Source organism: Rutidosis leptorrhynchoides, chromosome 9 (assembly GCF_046630445.1).
Source record: "Rutidosis leptorrhynchoides isolate AG116_Rl617_1_P2 chromosome 9, CSIRO_AGI_Rlap_v1, whole genome shotgun sequence".
Taxonomy (NCBI): Eukaryota; Viridiplantae; Streptophyta; class Magnoliopsida; order Asterales; family Asteraceae; genus Rutidosis; species Rutidosis leptorrhynchoides.
Window position 1 is genome coordinate 30,286,976 of NC_092341.1, and position 20,801 is coordinate 30,307,776.

The 20,801-nt window shown below is 33.0% G+C and overlaps 1 long non-coding RNA gene across 1 annotated transcript; it reads right to left on the reverse strand.

Moving 5' to 3' along the window:
• Positions 1 to 19,774: 19,774 nt before the first annotated feature.
• LOC139869446 (uncharacterized) lies at positions 19,775 to 20,793 on the reverse strand. The gene is made up of 3 exons (XR_011766061.1): positions 20,526 to 20,793; positions 19,989 to 20,057; positions 19,775 to 19,843 (listed from the first exon to the last, which is right to left on the reverse strand). It is a non-coding gene; the product is annotated as an uncharacterized lncRNA (long non-coding RNA).
• Between the last annotated feature and the right edge of the window lie 8 nt (positions 20,794 to 20,801).

Below are 20,801 nucleotides of genomic sequence, written 5' to 3' on the forward strand. Positions count from 1 at the left end.
CTATTTAAGGTGAGTTTCATTACTCCCTTTATATATATATTTTTGGGCTGAGAATACATGCGTTGTTTTATAAATGTTTTACGAAATAGGCACAAGTACTAAAACTAATTCTATGTGGGTTTAAACCAGAAATATACCCTTAGCTTTGTAACATTAAACTACCTGTCTATGTACGGTAGACGCGAATCCTAAAGATAGATCTATTGGGCCTGACAACCCTATCCTGACTATGTGATGCTTTAGTACTTCGAGGTTTATATAACACACCTGATTCGGTGTACTTTCAGAGGGTAAAACATGAACGTTAAGGCTTGTTACCGGGTGCCTACAACTTATAGAATGCTTTTATACACTTGCTAGTGTACGGATATTTATGAAACTGAAATCTTGTGGCCTATTATTATAACGAAAATGATTGATTTTGATAAACTAATGAACTCACCAACCTTTTTGGTTGACACTTTAAGCATGTTTTGTCTCAGGTGACGAATAAGATGATTGCCATGATTGCTACCTGATGAATTGAATGCTGCTACATGGAGTCTTCATTTCATTACATTTACTTTGCATTAAGACTATTATTATTATTTCAGTTTAAATTTGATGTAAAACTTTTAATGCTTCCGCTGTTTTATTAATAAATGTTTTATTCAAAACGTCTCATATAGAGTCGTTCTCGTATATACAACTGTGATTTGATATAATTAGTCACAAATACCCTAGGCCCTATTTTGGGGGTGTGACAGTATATCTTGTATCACAGGCACAAGGATGCTCGGCAGTTCAATGTGAACCCCTGGATCAACAATCCAAGCCACGCGAGAGCGTCACACTATGAATGATTTGAGATTTGAGCACATATCTTCTTTAATTATGGGAACTCTCCTCATTATCTTTCTTCTTGATTGATTTTGACTTGCATTCTTAATCTTCGAACATTTGAATATTGTTTTCATCTTGTTGAATCAATTATTTGAACTTTATGCAGATGCTCGTTGATTTCATAATTACTTTAGATGCTCAAATCATCCATATGTGTTCTCCCTTAAAGACACGGACGGTCAGTAATGGTCAGATATACTTTTAGACATTATTTTTGAAATATATTTACCTCTATGTAAGCTAACCTTTCTATGTTTGGATTCAAGCATTACGAGCCGATAGAATTTGATATACAATATATGTACAAAATATCCTCACCTTGTATTGATTACATGAATATCCCAATTAGTCGCTAGACTCAATGGTAGAGCAAATTTTGATTATTGCTTGGGGATATTCATCGCCAAATATGTCCATGTTGAATCTCAATAGGGAATATCCCCACCTTCTGTTAATTTCCAGAACAATTATTTCTAGAATATGCACAGGTGATAATTAGGTGACTACCATTCAACCGCTGTAAATCTTTCCATGATTTTCTCATCAAGATATTTACATGATTATGAGTGCGATCATCTCATTATATGATTGAGTCATAAGGCTTAATAGTACTTGATATGAATAATCACTGATTTAATCTATACTATTTACTATACGCGTCAAATGATAAACATGCAAGTTTAGTAATACAGTCATCTCCCCTGATCAAGCAACTCATTTTTTGATTTTCTAATTTTTTTTATTGTTTTTCATTTTATCATATTTTATTTTTTTTAGATGTTGCCATTTTCTACCCCTAAAATACTAAAACCGAAAATCTTTTTGGCTTTTTGGATTTTTAAGAAATCAGAAAATAAAATGCACTGCAAGAATTTAAACTACCTAACATGCAAATGTAAACAAATATAATAAAGAAAACATAAAAAAAATTGGTTACTCATTTGACGTTTCATTTCTGGGACGATATCAGACTGATTTTTGACACCAAATGACGTTATTACACGGGTTCTACAATGAATTATGTAGAAGTCAAAACATACATTTCGATTCGGGTTGCATACTGAAGTATATGCAAGCCATTCTCCTGGGCAGTTATGTGCGGACCACCCCATTGTCGACAATCCAGGTACTATCAACAAGTTTAAACAAACTTGGCGACCTGCACAAAGCTCAAAAACAAAATTAGTTCAAAGTGGGAACCCAAGCCCGAATGGCAATGGGTTTCCCGTCGACACCAACAACCTGTAAATCTACCTATTTTCCAGTGGATCCCAATGATATCGTAATCACATCATCACCACTTGAACCACCACCTCCATCAGACTTAGCTTTCCAAACTTGACGCTTAGATGGCGACTGTTTACGAATAAACAATTGTCGAGTCAAAGTTAGGAGGTGTGGAAGTTCTGAAAGTTGAGGTGGAAGCACGTTTCTTAATAGGAGAGGTTGAATGATTATTGAAAAGTCTATTGTTCTTCCATTTTGACCTAGACAAATTTTCATTAAAAGTTTGGTTCAGGTCAACCTTCCTATATAGTGTACGAGACCTCTTTGGACAATTCCATGCAACATGTCCTAATTCTCAGCAATCAAAACATGTTCTACGATCAATAAATTTACCTGAGTAATGACATGCTCTCCTGTTAAGTCTACATTCGTGACTTACAGTCCGTCTATGTGGAGGTATGTACCTATTTTCGACATTCGGAGTCTTTATGGGGACCACATGGATAGTCTTGTATTCTAGATCTCCTTCCTTAGTAACAGGCTTGGCCACTAGATTGTGATCAGACTTAACCTTGGATTTTGATTCTAACTTAGAGGACTTGGATTTAGTAGCTCTTCTTGGTTTTAACTCAAGTCTATCAATAGGTTTTGACACAATCTCCTCAACTATCTCATCATTAGAAAGAACTTCGTCAACAAACTTAGGCACACTGCTAGTCTTATAACTCTCACTCTTAAAAAGTTCTTCAGGTGGTGGAGTAAGAACATACTCATTTTCTAAGAGTTCAGTCCTTTCTCATACTTAACATGTGTTTGAAACATAAGCTTCTCCTTAGGGTTCCTAGACTTCTCAATTTTTCTTGATTTTGGTTTGTTACTAGCACTCATGGGATTTTTCAAAATCGTGATGGGTTTAGTCACAGGTCGGAATGGTTGTTGTCTTTCTCAGTGTCTATATCAGTATCGAACTCTGTCTCATAGACAACTTCTACAGGTTTCTTAACCTCTACCTTCTCACTCTCAACATGTTCATTCTTAGACTTAACAGGCATCTCCTTAGACTCAATGGGTTGTTGTTCAAGGATCTCATTTCTACACTTCTCACGAGGCTTATAGATGTATTCATTCATAAAAGGTGGTGCAACCTGATTATAACCTAAACCTTGATGTTTCTCATCTTAGGAGGGTTAAAGGTTTGCATCACATATGATGTTCTCTGCCAATTGTCAATCCTAGCCTTTTCCGATTCAAACTTTAACTTATAAGAATCCTTCTCTACCTTAAGTGCTTCTATCTGACTCAAATACATATTAATCACTTTCTGATCATCTACGACCGTTGCTTTCAAGTGTCCTACCTGATTCTCTAAGGCCTTAATAACATCAACATACTCTTTCTGCTTATTATGGCAGTAAACAACATCCTGATAGTTCTTTTTGTTTATCTGATTCTTAAGTTCAAGTCTAAGTTTCGGACAATTCTCACAAGTTACAGGAATTTCACTAAGCTTAGAAATGACACATTCAAGTCTATCAATTTCCTGCTCAAAATCAATACATTTAGAACAAACAGAAGTAGATTTAGTGTGTACGTTATCATTGCTTGACGTGAATGCACAGTTGGTTGTCGAGTTCGAGACCTCAATTTCAGACTCGGATCTAGAACTGTCTGACACTATCCCCAGCTTCTCAATACTATCAGCAACATCATTCAAAACTGGCTCTTCTTCCCTAGCTGGATTTTCAATCTCAGTAGCAGCATTACCATGATCACTTGAAGATTCGTCTTTAAAGCAAACACTAACCATCTCAACCTCATTCTTAAACCCGGATGATGCAGACACACCGTTTATCTTAGAATCTTGAAGTATATTCCTTATAGTACATTGCTCTAATTCCTTCCCCCTCAACTTGGATATAAACGAATTAAGAGTAAGAACATTGTTGCAAGCCCATGCTCTTGATGTAATCTACATAATATATGCATCTCATTTCCAAAACAATCCTTCCTTGAGAACTTTTACTGCCTTAGCTTGTGTAAACTCAATTTCACAATTCTCCATCTCGGATATTAGATGACAATACCTTGTGATCGCGTCCTCTAAATTCTCAGTTCTCAGTGCCTTAAAATTTTTCCATTCCCGTTTCAAAGCCCTACACTTCTCTTCCTTTATTTCGTCACACGAGTAAAACATATGAATACCTTAAAAATGACAAAAACTCTCGAAATCCCAACAAAAATGGCCAAAGATTGACTATCGGAGTCAATTGGATAAACGTATCAAGTTTTCCCGTTTGACTTATTAGTCAAAGTCAACTCTTAAAGTCAACCGCGGTCAACCTAGAGTCAACTTAGTCAAAATCGTCAAAAATCACCTTAGAACCCAAAATATTTTCGCTAGTAGTCCTTCACAATTATTCGTTCGTTGAGAACTTGACAAACAATACTAAATAATTAACAAAAATAATGAACTCCTTAAATAGGCTATTAATTAAAATGGCTTGATGGTGTGTTTGTGCTCAATATTTAATCCAAGCCTTAATGGCACAAAAATGATTTGGGCTGCTGTAGCAAATAGAAAATAATTAAAAACGTATCCCTTGGACGAGAATTGAACACAAGACATTATATTATATTATATTATATTATATTATATTATATTATATTATATTATATTATACTATATATTAAATATGGACAAAACCTACCAATCATACCACGCCACCTATCCCTCAAACACTGTAGCAGCTACTGTAGCTACAGTAGCGGTAGTTTTTTTTTTTTTTTTTTTTTTTTTTCTCCTTACCACAATGGAGTATAAAAATATAAATTCATAGATAAACAAAGTTGCTCTGAATTTTTTTTTTTTCGCTTGCCACAATGGAGTATAAAATATAAATCTTTTGGGTTTTCCCGTACCACAATGGAGTATAAAATATAAATCCATAGATAAACGCAGTTGCTCTGAATTTTTTTTTCTTACCACAATGGAGTATAAAATATAAATCCATAGATAAACACAGTTGCTCTGTATTTTGCAACTATAAATATACATATTATGTATATCGATATACAAACAAAAATTTGAGTCGAAAAACTAAATATATATATGTATATATATATATATATATATGGACAAAACCCACCAAACATACCACGCCACCTATCCCGCAAACACTGTAGCTACTGTAGCAACTACTGTAGCTACAGTAGCGAAATCACTGTAGTTTTTTTTTTTTCCCTTACCACAATGGAGTATAAAAATATAAATTCATAGATAAACAAAGTTGCTCTGAATTTTTTTTTTTTTTCGCTTACCACAATAGAGTATAAAATATAAATCTTTTGGGTTTTCCCTTGCCACAATGGAGTATAAAATATAAATCCATAGATAAACGCAGTTGCTCTGAATTTTTTTTTTTCTTACCACAATGGAGTATAAAATATAAATCCATAGATAAACACAGTTGCTCTGCCACCTATCCCTCAAACACTGCAGCTAGTGTAGCAGCTACTGTAGCTACAGTAGCGGTAGTTTTTTTTTTTTTTTTTTTTTTTTTTCTTACCACAATGGAGTATAAAAATATAAATTCATAGATAAAAAAAGTTGCTCTGAATTTTTTTTTTTTCGCTTACCACAATGGAGTATAAAATATAAATCTTTTGGGTTTTCCCTTACCACAATGGAGTATAAAATATAAATCCATATATAAACGCAGTTGCTCTGAATTTTTTTTCTTACCACAATGGAGTATAAAATATAAATCCATAGATAAACACAGTTGCTCTGTATTTTGCAACTATAAATATACATATTATGTATATCGATATACAAACAAAAATTTGAGTCGAAAAACTATATATGTATGTATATATATATATATATATATATATATATATATATATATATATATATATATATATATATATATATATATATATAGGGGGATGATTCTCGCACACACTTTTTTGATTCTCACACACCTATTTTAACATTTTACTCTTCTAATAATACTCAATTGGTGTGTGAGGATCAAAAAAATGTGTGTGAGAATCATCCCCCATATATATATATATACTAAATATGGACAACCCACCAATCATACCACGCCACCTATCCCGCAAACACTGTAGCTACTGTAGCAGCTACTGTAGCTACAGTAGCGAAATCACTGTAGCTTTTTTATTTTCCCCTTACCACAATGGAGTATAAAAATATAAATTCATAGATAAACAAAGTTGCTCTGAAATTTTTTTTTTTCGCTTACCACAATGGAGTATAAAATATAAATCTTTTGGGTTTTCCCTTGCCACAATGGAGTATAAAATATAAATAATGGAGTATAAAATATAAATCCATAAATAAACACAGTTGCTCTGTATTTTGCAACTATAAATATACATATTATGTATATCGATATACAAACAAAAATTTGAGTCGAAAAACTATATATATATATATACACACATACACACACACCATAGTATAATTTTTAAACGAACTAGATTAACTAAAATGAAGTCGTGTGGCTAAAAGGATTATACAACAGATCTAGAAAACATCTAGAAAACTTCAATATTTCAAGTACTCATAACGAACTAATTTTAATTACCTAATTAGATATTAGATATCAGACATTTAGTAGATGATAAGTAAAAGAATAACAAGAAAAGAATGAGAAGGATGAAAAAAGGGGGAAACAACACTGGAGAAATAAGTTAATTAATGGAAAAGTGATTTTGTTTGTATAATATATAAGACGGGTCACCCCAGAGGCCCATTGGTGGGTTTTGGAGGTTAAAACGTTGGTTGAGTAATTGAACAAATGATTTCTTTGATTTTTCTTTAAAATATAAAATTTGGTGTACACAACAACACAACAACAAAACTCAATCTCACATGTATGGGTTATAGGAGATGTGAGACGTTGATAATCCTTCATTTATCCTTCAATAAAGAAAAGTCGTTTCTCAACCCCAAGGGAAGACCACCGGCCAATATGAAACCGAACATATACAAATATTACATACAAAATAGAAAAATTGTTTACTTTTTTAAGTATTATAAAATATTGTTATATGTTACTCCTCGGTCCAATATTAATAGTCTTTAGGTAAAAATACACAGTTTAAAACATTACATTAATTATATTATGCTTTTTAATTAATTTACCATTTAACCACTTACTTTTTACCTATATTTTTATCTTATATACAAAAGGTAATGATTATTTTTATTTATTTTTGGAAGTCGACTTATAATTTACCTTATTTTATAACCCGTTTATTTATTATTGATTAAGAAAAGTATTGAAATTATATGTGTATGTGGATTTAGTCTCCGTAGCGAAGTACGGACCTCCAAACTAGTTTTCTATAGCAAATGAAGACCAAACCAATGAACTGCTAGTTGGTTTTCGAAATGAATATAACTTTAATTATTTTAAACTGCTCGAAGAGACTGTCTTCTTCACAAATAGAACGCAATAACAACAGAGACCTGCAACTTTAATTATTATTTTTCTCCTTTCATAATCACTGTCGGCCGATGGTCTCAAGTGTCGATCGACTGTAAACACAGTCGGTCGATGGTCTCGAGTGTGTCGATCGATGGTCGAGTGTCACACGGTTAATTGGTATTACGTCAGTCGGTCGATTGAGGGTGACAAACGGTCGAGGGAGTGAGACAATCGGTCGAGGGTAAAAATGAAGGTGTTCTTGATGTTTTTTCAGTTTCCGGCGGCGGTTGGTGGTGGTGCTTGGTGGTTCGCGACAGCGGTTTCTCAAAAATGCGAATTAGAGCACGAAAAATTGCAGATCGGTTCGTTTTTATATTCCTAACAACTCTACAATTTTAGTTTTTCAAAAACACACTAAATCACACTAATCGATCCGGACTTTGACCTTGACTTTTTAGACCATAAAATTAAGATTTTGGGCTGATTTTGACACGAAAGCAAGATCTGAAAATTGGCGTATGTTTGTATGATTATATGGAATGATTTTCAACAATCAATTTCGACTCTAACACCCAAACATCGAATTTTTCAATTTTTGTACCAAAAACATGAAAAATACCCAAAATTTTCAATTTTTTAACAACTCAAAAACGATTTTCGCTGGAACTGATTCGATCCTACAACCGTAGCTCTGATACCACTTTGTTGGAGCTATTCGGATCTTCGGATCGATGTTCTAGCAAATCGTTGACTTTCGGGTATCGATTTAGTCGAACCGGATCGTGTAGATCGGATTAGATCGACGCCTAGAGTCGTTTATTCGACTTGTGGGTTTTTCGGATATGTTTTGGTAGAGAGAAACACGTATGGAACCTAATAGGGTGATTAGCCACAAATTACTACATAATCTCCCTTATATACTCGATTGGGCCGATAGTCGATTGACGGGTCCACCTTGTGTGGTTGATCTGAACTCGGGCCTTTATGCACCAACACCTTCCGTACATCGCATTGCGGAGGGGGGGGGGGGGGGTTTATTATCACCTATGTCCTCGAGTTGGGCCGAGTTTCCTACTGGACGGAGTTGGGAGTGGGTTATGGAACTGTGGGAGATGAATGTATGAGTGGTTTAGTCCCCCTGGATCCCCTGTTAAGAAAAAATCAAAAAAAAAAAAAAAAAAAACATTCATCAACAACCTCTAATATAATTGCATAGCTAATGGAGTCCACCCAAATGGAAATCAACATATACAATTTTGACATCATTGTATAATTCAGTTATTAACCTATATATCAAAATATAATCTATATAGCTGAATAGCACAAATAATCAATAAACAAAACATTTAACTAATTGAGTATCACTTTATTGTATAACTCTATATATATGTCCAGCCTTGTTCAAAGATATTGAACCGGAATCACAAATCGACTCGGCTTCAAAAAAACCTTTGTAAGCAAAAACTTCTCCATTTCCGGTTGATCTAAGGAAAACAACACGAGTAAATGATCAACATATTCGCTACAGACAGATCAAGTATATGAATTTATCTCTCACACACATTTTACTGATGTGTACTAATCCGAAGGGCGACCTTTTGAATAACAATCGGCTCTGTTTGTCTGTATCAGTGCACTGACACGTGACGTTTTGAATTAAGTCCTTTAAATCAATTAGCTCTGTTTGTAAAAACATTACATCTGATTGCATTATTTTTTGGTTAGACTGAAGATGGATCCGACTTACTTCATTGATCGAACCCTATTACGAGCCCGTGACCCTTCCCAAGTCTCAGTTCAATTATGTCGAGTACCAGCCTGCCACTCCAATGATATTGCACTCATATCCACAGACACTGTTGTAAAAAACATGATTAATCCCCAATATTCCGTTCCGATTTTTCAAAATCCGTTTAATCAATCGGTCAACGTCGATTGATGGATCAAAATCAAATTTTGGTAATCAAAGTCGGTTAAAGTAAACTTTTGTCAACATTTTATCATGAATTTAAATTAGAACTTTAGAGTTTTTGAACAAAATGAACAATTTTAGACAATTATTTTAAAGTTTATGTTTATATTTGCGGTTTTCTTTTATACTAGTGAAAAGACCCGTGAAATCACGGGTTTGTTTAAATAAAACATATAAAATCTATCTTACAAATAAAACTATTATTACTACTTGAAATGCTCCAATCTATTGCATATCATAAGTATAAAGCAACATATCAAACATTTTTTTAGATATGATACATTACGTAGTTCGATTCATTTCAATCATGTTAGTAACAAATCACAATAAAGTCTCACAAGAACTTTACATCTTAAATAATACTGTAATAATTTACACTCCCTCTACCATCAACACTATTACTCAACATTTTCTGTCATGACCCGTTTGATTCAACCCATATCACTTGCTACATATTTTCTTTAAGTTAACTATATATTTTTGTTTTACCTACCACAAATCAATACATGTCAAACCTATCTTGTGATTTATAGAGTAATTCTTGAGTAGCTTTATAAGAGTTTCTACACCAAAACAGATGATCTTTCTTCCTCATCACATGGTTCCATTTTACCCTGAAAATATTAGTTCTACATCATAACCATAATGCCTTGATTGCATAATGCAATAGCTTCACCTAAAATTCAGAAGTAGGCAATCATTTCATGAGGGAAAACTAATAGAAATAGAACTAATCATATATACTATTTAAAGCTGTTGATAAAATGGCTTACATTATATTATATTTTACATATACCCAATAGCCATTTACTATTTGGGCTACTATTCCACTTATTTTGGCTACTATTCCACTATTCACAGGGGCTTCTTTTGCCAACCCCCAAAGTTTGGGGGCCTTTTGATCAATACCCCAAACTTCGGGGGTATTTTCATTTTTTTTTTTTTTTTTTTTTGGAAAACCACTTTTTCAAATATTTTTATGTTACTAAATATGCATTTTTTTATCTACTCGCATCAAATAAAATGAACATAAAAAGTAAAATTCTAATAACTACATATCTAGTCGACATAGAAAATCAATACCTAATAATAAGACTATAACAAACAACAAATCAAAATTCAAGTGTAAAAACTAATTAGAAAAATTTTAAAGCAAGACAATTGTGATTAGGATAAAAAAATATTGGAATCTTACATGAACCATAACACAAAGGGTTTCCTTCAATTGGATTACTAAATCGTCTTCATTTATGTCATAACCAACTGGTATATCATTTACTTTTTGGATGCTATTCAACTAAAAACAATTGTCATCGTCATGTACTTTCTAATCTTTACATTTCTAATCTGTAAAGATGCATAACATAACATAATTATAACTAATAAAAAGTATAAAACTAAGAGAAATCACAAAGACAACCCCGATTAGTGTCCACCTGCATGAAGGAAATCCACCTGCTACTTACATAAGAATTCAAATGTATTACAAACAAACTAAAGCTATGCAATTTAATTAACATCTTTTTCAATATGTTTTTGGTTTTAGTTGATACCTGCTTCACAAAAGGAGGTACTTGGCTATCAAATTTAGTAACAGACTCATCAACCTGAAATCATGTCACAATTAAAGTGAGCACTAAAAGTGACAAAACATCAATCATAGTACATGGAGGTTACATATCAATAAGCCTACAAGAATTAAAAGTGGATTCAGCTAAGTAGAGAAACACACAGACCTTACGATCAACAAACCTAAGGACCTCAACAGGAACATCATGGAACTTATCATATGCAGGGCCAACAACAGTCTTTAAAATACCTTATATCGTCTCCACACCTGGTTTCAGTGGACCGGAGTTTTTCTTGGCATATCGTATACCTTTGATGCATAAAGAACTACATGGAGTACTGCCACTTGCACAAATTCCAAGTACTTCAACTTCCCTTGTTCAATTTCAACCTTTTATAACAAAAAAAGCATACAAATCAATACTTAATTAATCTCAAATTCACAAATTATTATATATGGTCTTGTTATCAAATAACAAATTCAGTATTCGTACATAAGAAATCAATCGATACTAAATCAAATAAAAGTACAAACATACAGAGTATACTCATCAATTAAAGACATAACTAACAAAACTAAATCAACTAAGATTAAGAATTAGCAACTATAGACCTCTGATTGATTAGTAATAGGAGCGTCGTTTTCGGCCATGATCGATACGTACGTATGGATTAAGATGAAATACGTAAAATATAAAAAAGCGATTGCTGATTGAATCTGATTATTTTTATTCGTATCGATGAATCGATGCTTATATATTAGGGTTTGTGGCTGTATTCCACCGTGCGAAAGGGAATAATGAAGAAACATGGGAAACCCTTGAGGATGTGTGTGTTACGGAGTATTTAATTGTGTAATTTTATTTTTAACATAGTTAAAGACCCGCGATTTCGCGAGATTTTTGAAAGGTAAAATAATTTATTAATACGATATTATATTGTTTTTGTTTGTTTGCTATTAATTTACCTATAAGTTTCATATTCTCCAAACAATATAACAACAGAAGATGAACTATCTGAAGTCGAGCTTGCCATACGACTACTATTTGCCATACGAATACTATTTGTAACTATCTAAATCCTAAATCTAAACCCATAACCCTAAACCTAAACTCTAAACCCTAAACCCTAAACCTAAACTCTAAACCCCAATAACTCTGAACCCTAACCCCAACCCTAAACCCCTAAAATATAAACCCAATCTAAAGCCTAAACCATAATCTAAACCCTAAGCCCTAAATCTAAACCCAAAACCATACACTTAAACTCTAAACCCTAAAAACTCTGAACCCTAAACCCTAAATCTAAACATCAAAATATAAACCCTAAACCCTAATCTAAACCATAAACTATAAATCTAAACACTAACCATTAACCCTACAATCTAAACCTTATAATCTAAATCCTAAACCCTAAATCTAAACCCAAAACCTTCAACCTAAACTCTAAACCCTAAACCCTAAATCTAAACCCTAACCTAAACCCTAAATCTAAACCCAAAACCCTAAGCCTAAACTCTAAACCCTAAATCTAAACCTTAAACCCAAAACCTAAACTCTAAACCCTAAAAACTCTAAACCCTAAACCGTAACCCTAAACCCTAAAATATAAACCCTAAACCTTAATCTAAACCCTAAGCCCTAAATCTAAACCCAAAACCCTACACCTAAACTCTAAACCCTATAAACTCTGAACCCTAAACCCTAAATCTAAACCCTAAACCCTAAAATCTAAACCCTAGAGTCTAAACCCTAAACCCTAATTTAAACCCTAATCTGTAAATCTAAATACTAATCCTAAATGCAACCATAATCAGTTATATCATAAATAACACAAATTAATTTTACACAAATTAATCCTGACATCTAAGCTCGTTGCTGCAGAACATTCTGACGTCTTTTATAAAACTAATGTTGAGCGAAGATTAAAAAAAATTGCAAAAAAAAAAAAAAGAAAAAAAAAGCCATAGGGACTCTAACCTATGTTATTTCCCTTACAAACTTATGAACTTACCATTTACTCTAGTCATCCACTTGTTATATTACGTTCGGTTTATTCATTATATATATTATTTTTCTTAAAAAGAACTTCGTTTCGAATATAATTAGTTGCGTTTTGTTCGTAAAATTATTTCGAGTTAAATGGTGATAACGTAGAAACCTAACTCGCGGCGAAAAAAAAGAAAGATAAATTATGTAAAATAATTGGGTGAGTTTTTTTTAGTATTATATTAATTTGAAAGTTACATTTAATACTCCTGAAAAATTCGAATTGATACCTAAAGTTGAGGGAGTTAAATTGTTAATATGTTTAAAAAGTTACATTTTATACCTAAAGTCAAGGGGGTTAAACTATAAAATTGGAAGAGTGAATGTCGTTTTAGGCTTATCAAATGACCAAAACATAGGTGACTTTTAGTATATATAGAAAAGTTTGAAAGTTTTTAAATCTATCAAAAAAAAAAGTGACTAAAATATTGAGTGTATTACTCTCCCTTTTTAGGTTGATTTAAATGGCGTTGGCCTTCAGTAGTACTGAAGAAAACGACCGTTGGAACTTGAGGACAATGTCTAATTTTCTCTTTGATGAAAAGATAGAGACAATTACATAGGTTGCACGTTGCTTGTTGCAGTCCTACTGTGTTTATGAGCAATGCATGTTGATGGAATTAAACCTTTATGAGTGCTTAATTCATCAATTTACTGACAAAGTTACATATGAGATTGTAATTATATTCGGGAATGTACATAGTTGAAAGCATTGTTGATACATATTTAGATTACATGCCATGTGAAAACCAATTTGTATGATTTCGTTCAAGTGATTTGTGTCGATTTAATATGAGTAGCATCTTTTCAAGTGAACTGGTTTGGTGGTGTGAAGTAGCTACATTTGGCTACCACAACACTTGGTGAGTTTTACTTATGAATTTATGATCATTTGAACATCTAATATGCACTAACGTGAACATAATAAAATTTACAATAATCTTTCTTATTTTGTTGGCAGCTGATATATTATATGGTTAATAACACATCAAATAATATCATTTTTCTTTAACATAACCCTTTTTCTTATGATAGGTACTAAAAATGCTAATTTTGAAGTACTTTTAAAAAAAAAAAAAAAAATGTTGTTAGCTTTTCGATACTCTGTAATCCTTTGATACTAACCAAAACTATTCGAGTATTAATAGATAATGTTGCAGTTATAATACTAACTTGTAAGGACTGAGAATAGTAGCTGAAATTCCAAATTTTCGAGTCAACGGTACGGACTATTTCTCCAGTCATAGGTGGACTTTCATACTAAAAATTGTCTCAAACAACTACCACCTCTGCCATGGTGGCATGCTTCTCTTGGCCACACTGCACTCCCAAATCAATAAGTCCCATTTGTCTAAAACAACATCTTGTATGATCAAAATCTTAATTGTTATTCCTATTTTGGGCCTTGAATGATCTCACTAATGAAAAATTATTCTCCAATCTCGCCCTTCTGATTCCACCATTTCTCCTCAAAAGATTCACCGTATTCTTCTCCTACTACATCATGGGTAAAAAATCGACATCATATTCGTCCTCATTTGACCCTTCTTCACCATCAACAGTCCCTTTCGAACAACAATCATCACACATTCTATACCCTCATTCATCGATCAATGTCTTCCGCAAGAGAAGCAACTAACCCCACAACGAAATACAAAAATGTTTAATGTAATAGACGAAAACAATCAAACCGAAGTTGAAAAAACCATTGTTCCATAAGCCAGCTAGAAAGAACGGATGTCTACAACGATGGCCTGGAGTTCACCTTCTATCACACCGGGAGAACTTTGGTTTTAAGTACCTATTGTGAAACCCAAAATCAGTAACGACAAATCAATTCTTACTTAACAATACTATGCAACTACTAAAACAGAAGCGGATATTAAAAATAAACCACTATCGGTAGTGCTGACAGCAAGTAGAAAATATAGATAGTGGGTGAAAATATGGTCCTTCTAGTATAGTCAAAATGTGTTGAATCACAAAGGCTTCTATCCGTCTTTAAGATTTCTTATATATATATATATATATATATATATATATATATATATATATATATATATATATATATATATATATATATATATATATATAACCAAAACTGAGGTAGATCATACCGAGAGTTAATTTTGTAAATTTGTTCCATACTCAGATTACCCGCCCAATTTACCATTTCTTATTTCTTATAAAAACGAAAACAGTGTAAACTTATAAAGGAAAAGCAAAAAGAACTTATTTTGAAACTCACATGGTCATTGTGACTCGCCGATATTGCCACATGTAACATCACACATAATACCAATATACCATAGTTTAATTGATTTGAATCGGTATAAATAACCTTATCGATATGAATCACATCTCAGACCGTAACGGGTTCATCCCAAAAAGATCTTTTCAACATCCACACAATTAACCCACCAAGTGGTCATGTGAAAACATAATTTGAGTTCAATATTATATGCAAATGCATGAAATTTCCAGTCACAAAAGATGCACTGGAAAGTATTTGCTTGAATGGCTGATCCCTGCATTTTGTGTTTAGTAGTGGTTGTAACATCAGTTCATATTATCGGGTCGTGATAATTTTTATTATAGGAATTGTCGATCATATAGGATATCAGACAGCTTTTAAGGTTTTATATGTGAGTGTGCTTACTTGTATGTTTAATAGAATGCAACAGATTGCATGTGGGTTTGGATTATTTGGCCTCTTTGAGTTCCAGCGCCTATATATTATTGCCTTTATTGTTTGCTGACTGTCTCCTGCTCGCAAGGCTGAGATGGTTGTGAGTGCCATTCTACCATACACAAACAATAAGTAAACGCCAGTAAAATATATATTGTACTAATAAAAGACATGTGTAAGGGAAAGGAAAGTTAGTAAAAAAATTTGTTGTCTTTGGGTATGGGTTGAAATAGACTATGACTTGTAATAAACAACTGCAAAAACCGTGGTGGATCACCTACTTTGGGATACAGTGAACCCACCCAATGGTAAACTTGTCCTGACACTTTAAACACATAAGGTCGTCTTACATTATTAATAGTCTAATCAATCTGAGCACCATAAGAGGCAATAATGAACGTCTGCTTATATGTACGTATATTGTCCAGATAACCCTTATTATTCAGTAGCTCATTAATTGTCGGAGGTGGTTCCTTTTCTCTCGGCAGATCAACACGACCACCGTCACAGCACCATTTAATACAGGGATTAATCGAAGAATATCTTAAGCGCTCTTCGTACCAAAAAAAGCACCTCAATAACTACAAACAACAACAACAACAACAACAACAAAAAAACAAAAATTCGGGTACATCAGGCAACCCAAAAAACTACAACCACATATAAGCAACAAATAAGGAAAAAACAATGCAAGTACCTCCAGTTGCATTCGCAGGTGAGGATAAACAGGAAGAACCAATTGCAAACGATACAACACCTGCACAAAACATACGCAATAACCACATTCACAAAGAAGTAATATTGATAAATCATTACCACGAATGACAATATTGAAACTCCAAACCAATGTACGTACATAATTAAACACAAATAAACAATCAAGTAGTTTAAAACTTTTTATGTATATAAATATGAAATAAAAAAATCATGTTCAAACTAAAGTAATGAACTTAAATTCAAAAGTAGTACCAATAAGCAACTGTTCGTATCCGGTGATAGATAGATTTCGATGTACAATTAGTAGCACAACAAATCAACTAATCAAAAGATGGTCAAGCAAAACATGGCCCATGTCACAAAACTTTGCTGTAATATACAAAATATAATAATATCATCAAGATTTAGCAAGAATATTTTTACACCATCAGTCTTAATCATCAAACTCCTTCACTATAACTCGGGCCGTCTCTCTTATACTTACCCATTTCCATTTCACAAGTATTTCCCCCTTCCTCACTGGATCCAGATGGATACAACCCGTATTTACTCGTGGTTCGGCTATATTCACTACTGGCATACTCTTATGTACCTCCTAAAGCCATTTTCCTGATCTTAACCATGTCATCATTGTACTGAAATGTGCCATAGTCTGAGCTTCCGTGGGACCCGAACCGGGTCAGATCCTTTCATTTAGGTCAGATAGTGAGATGTCTCCTTTCAATGCTCGAAGTGGCTAGCTCATCCAGGGCCGGCGACGGGCTGAGTGACTAACACAGGTTGCGGCACAAGAAACCATACGGGCCATTTCGTTGTGGTTGTATTCTCTGTGTAGACGTGAATCAGCTATTTCGTCAAAGTTCCATTATCAATTGCATGGGTCAGCAAGGGCGTTGCCTGTAGTTTTGTAATGTTAGAGTTACATACACAGTATTTGTTTATGCATTGCCGGCCCATAAGTCCATAAAAATTACCCATACCCGAACTCGTTTCAACTCATTTTGCCAACTACAGTAATACAAATTCATAAGTTCACCCAAAAAAAGTTAGCATTTTCAATCTAAATATATGCATTAAAATTGCATGTTTTGATCTAAAACCCACATAACACTACTATGTATGATTATACAGAGAAAAATAATATTGTTGGTATCTAATTGTTCTTTTAATTAACATTTTTATTATTGGCTGCACCTCAATATTGCTCAAAGGTAATTAATATCCAAGATGCATAACCAAAAACAAAAACTAAAATCATGCAAGTCACATCATCAAACAAATGGCATGCATCCAAGGATTACACACCTTTGACTAATTTAACAATATCTTGACGTTTTGAATAGATAGACTGAAGATAATCTTTATTGGGTTTTTCATGGATATTCCATCTCCTACCACAAACGACCATCATTATCGTAATCTACATTAACGAATGCGTAAACAAACAAAAAAGTCTAAACATATAAAGCAGACTAACAAAATCAAACATAAGAATCGGTAATATAACCAAATCACTTGAAAAGACATTTGAAACAAAATCAACAGTATAAACAATGAGAACCCAATTAGTCTAATGCTATATAGATAAATAACTTGTATAGCCTAGCCTATTGGTCAACCGAAAGTGTCATTCTCCTTTTGCTCACTCCATTTATCAACCTGCAATCTATATACACTTGCAAAACAGGTACTTTGTTACGATTTATCATTTAAGATTAAGTACATAAATAAATAATATTTGTTGATGGTAATTTCTACTTAAAAATAAAACTCTAAATAGCTCAATTAGTATTGTAAGTGGCTGTGAAGTAACTCAAAAGTCATAAAGGTTAAAAACTTATATACAAATTACATTAATATCAGTGACCCAAAATACAGATAAGTAAAACCCCACAACCGATAACCAATCCTTTTAAACAACTAATCAAGAGATGTATAAACACTAAAAATGAAATCTTTGTGCAATCAATTGATGACTTTTACATTGGGCCACACCCATGAATTAAAAAGAAAAAGATTGAATCTTTGTACCTTAATTATGGTAATCGTCCCATGTAGTAAAACGTACATCCACAATAGTATGATTCATAGCACAAATTATAATGTCTCAATGACTGTAGCTGAATATCCACTAGTAAATAAAATATCACAATACAAATTCAGATAGAACTGTAGTTTAAGGGTGTGTTTGGCGCAAGAGCTTATGGGAGCTTATGAGAGTTTATAGGAGCTTGAGCTTATGATTTTAATAAGCTCAAAGTAATGAGCTTTGTTTGGTAGACATAAAAAGTAGAGCTTATGAAAATCATAAGCTCTAGAAAAATAAGCTACTTCTAGTAGCTTATGAAAAAAAGTAGAGCTTATGAACTGGAAAATAAGCTCCAGCTAGTTTACCAAACACTTGTAAAAAAATAATAAGCTCCAGCTACCAGCTTTAAAAATAAAATCCAGCTCCAGCTCTAGCCCATAAGCTCCAACTCTAGCTAAAAGCTCCAGCTCCAGCTAATTTCATCCAAACACACCCTAAGTAGACCAGAAATTGTTTAAGCTCCATGGGAATTTCCTATTTGAAGCTATTGAAACGCTGGTAGTTGTATCCACATTAGCTGTATCAACATGGGTATTTCCAATTCGATTTTCATTATAAGATTATAAAGTTACAGTCACCTACAAAAAACAACATTAGTAATTAATTTTATGTTATAAGATTATAAAGTTACAGTCACTTACTTGGAATTTTATGTTATAAATCTATGAATTAAATCAATTTATAAAGCTCGCTAACATTAACAAACCTAGAGTGTACAGCGTTTACAAAAATGGTTAATAACAAACCTATGAGATTATCGTTTTACTTCAAATTGGTTTCGTTTGATATCCATCTTTATCTTGAATGAAAAGGACGATAAGAAACAATAACTAAAATTGATTCGTTAAACATGAAAGCAAGAAACATATCTGATGCCCTTGCTTATAGTACTACTGATCAAATATAAATTCAAATTTATAGTACCCTGCATAATACTCTTTCATCGGACAGTTGGTGATCACTCTTAAAAAATTTGAAGCTTCTGGATATGAATTGTCTTTTAAACGCATATGAATAATCATTTTAACCATAATAATTGGTATATACACTAACCAATATATAAAAACAAACCTTTAGCGAACCTAATTGTCCACTCATGTTGTACTGAATTCAAACTCATTATGCGTCAATATTTTTTCTTTCTCAGCGTCAATAATCTCTGTCTTCTCTTTCTGGCTGATTTCGATGACTCTGGTGCCCGAATTTCATTGTCTGCCAATGATTGATGTTGGATATTAACAAAACAAAATTTCACCACAATCATTTGTGTGACAAAACATGGCTGGAGAGATGATCAGAGCTTCAAAACACAAAACAAAAGATAGTGACGACTAACCTAAATCTCCAGCCGCGGTAGAACCTTTTATGTAACAGACTTACAGATAACAGATGGTGCTACAACAACCTACAAAAACATAGCAGATATAATTACCACCAGATTTATATGATTTACTGACAAATATCTTATATGATATATTGACAAATATCTGATACAATAACGATTAATCTAATTAAGTTGAATAAAAAGAGGCCCGGTAAGATAAAATCAATACAAAACATCACAAATCATATATCATGAAGACGAAATCTCAACATATGTTTACTTTATCGGGTCAGGGTGCCAGAATTCAGAAACTCAAACCACATCTTATTATCCATCAATTTAAAAAAAGGAATAAACAAAATATATGGTAATCGAAAGCTTACATGAAAAAGTTCTCCACTTTGTAAGTATTAGCACAACAATTCATGTATCCCATTGAAAGTTAGAATTTATAAACATAAGCAAATGGCATATATCATATCAAGATAGAGATGAACATGATATAACATTTTTATCACTCAATAGTCAGAAGGGGTCAACTATTATTACCTGATTAGAATCAGATGGTTTTTCTCATTCATTATTTGCATTAATGCACCTTATCATTTGCTTGTACTTACATAATTGAAATCAAAGCTTTGAAATCGATCATAAACTCAGACAACCCTTCAGCAGCAGAATGCAAATAACCTAACCAAACGTCCAAACGGGTAAAGGCTGGATGATGGGGACCTTGTTTTTGGGATTGATTTGTGAAACTTGCGTCTGGAGAAGCAATCGATTGAAGCTAGGGTTTGCAATCTGTTTTGTTCGTAGGTATATACG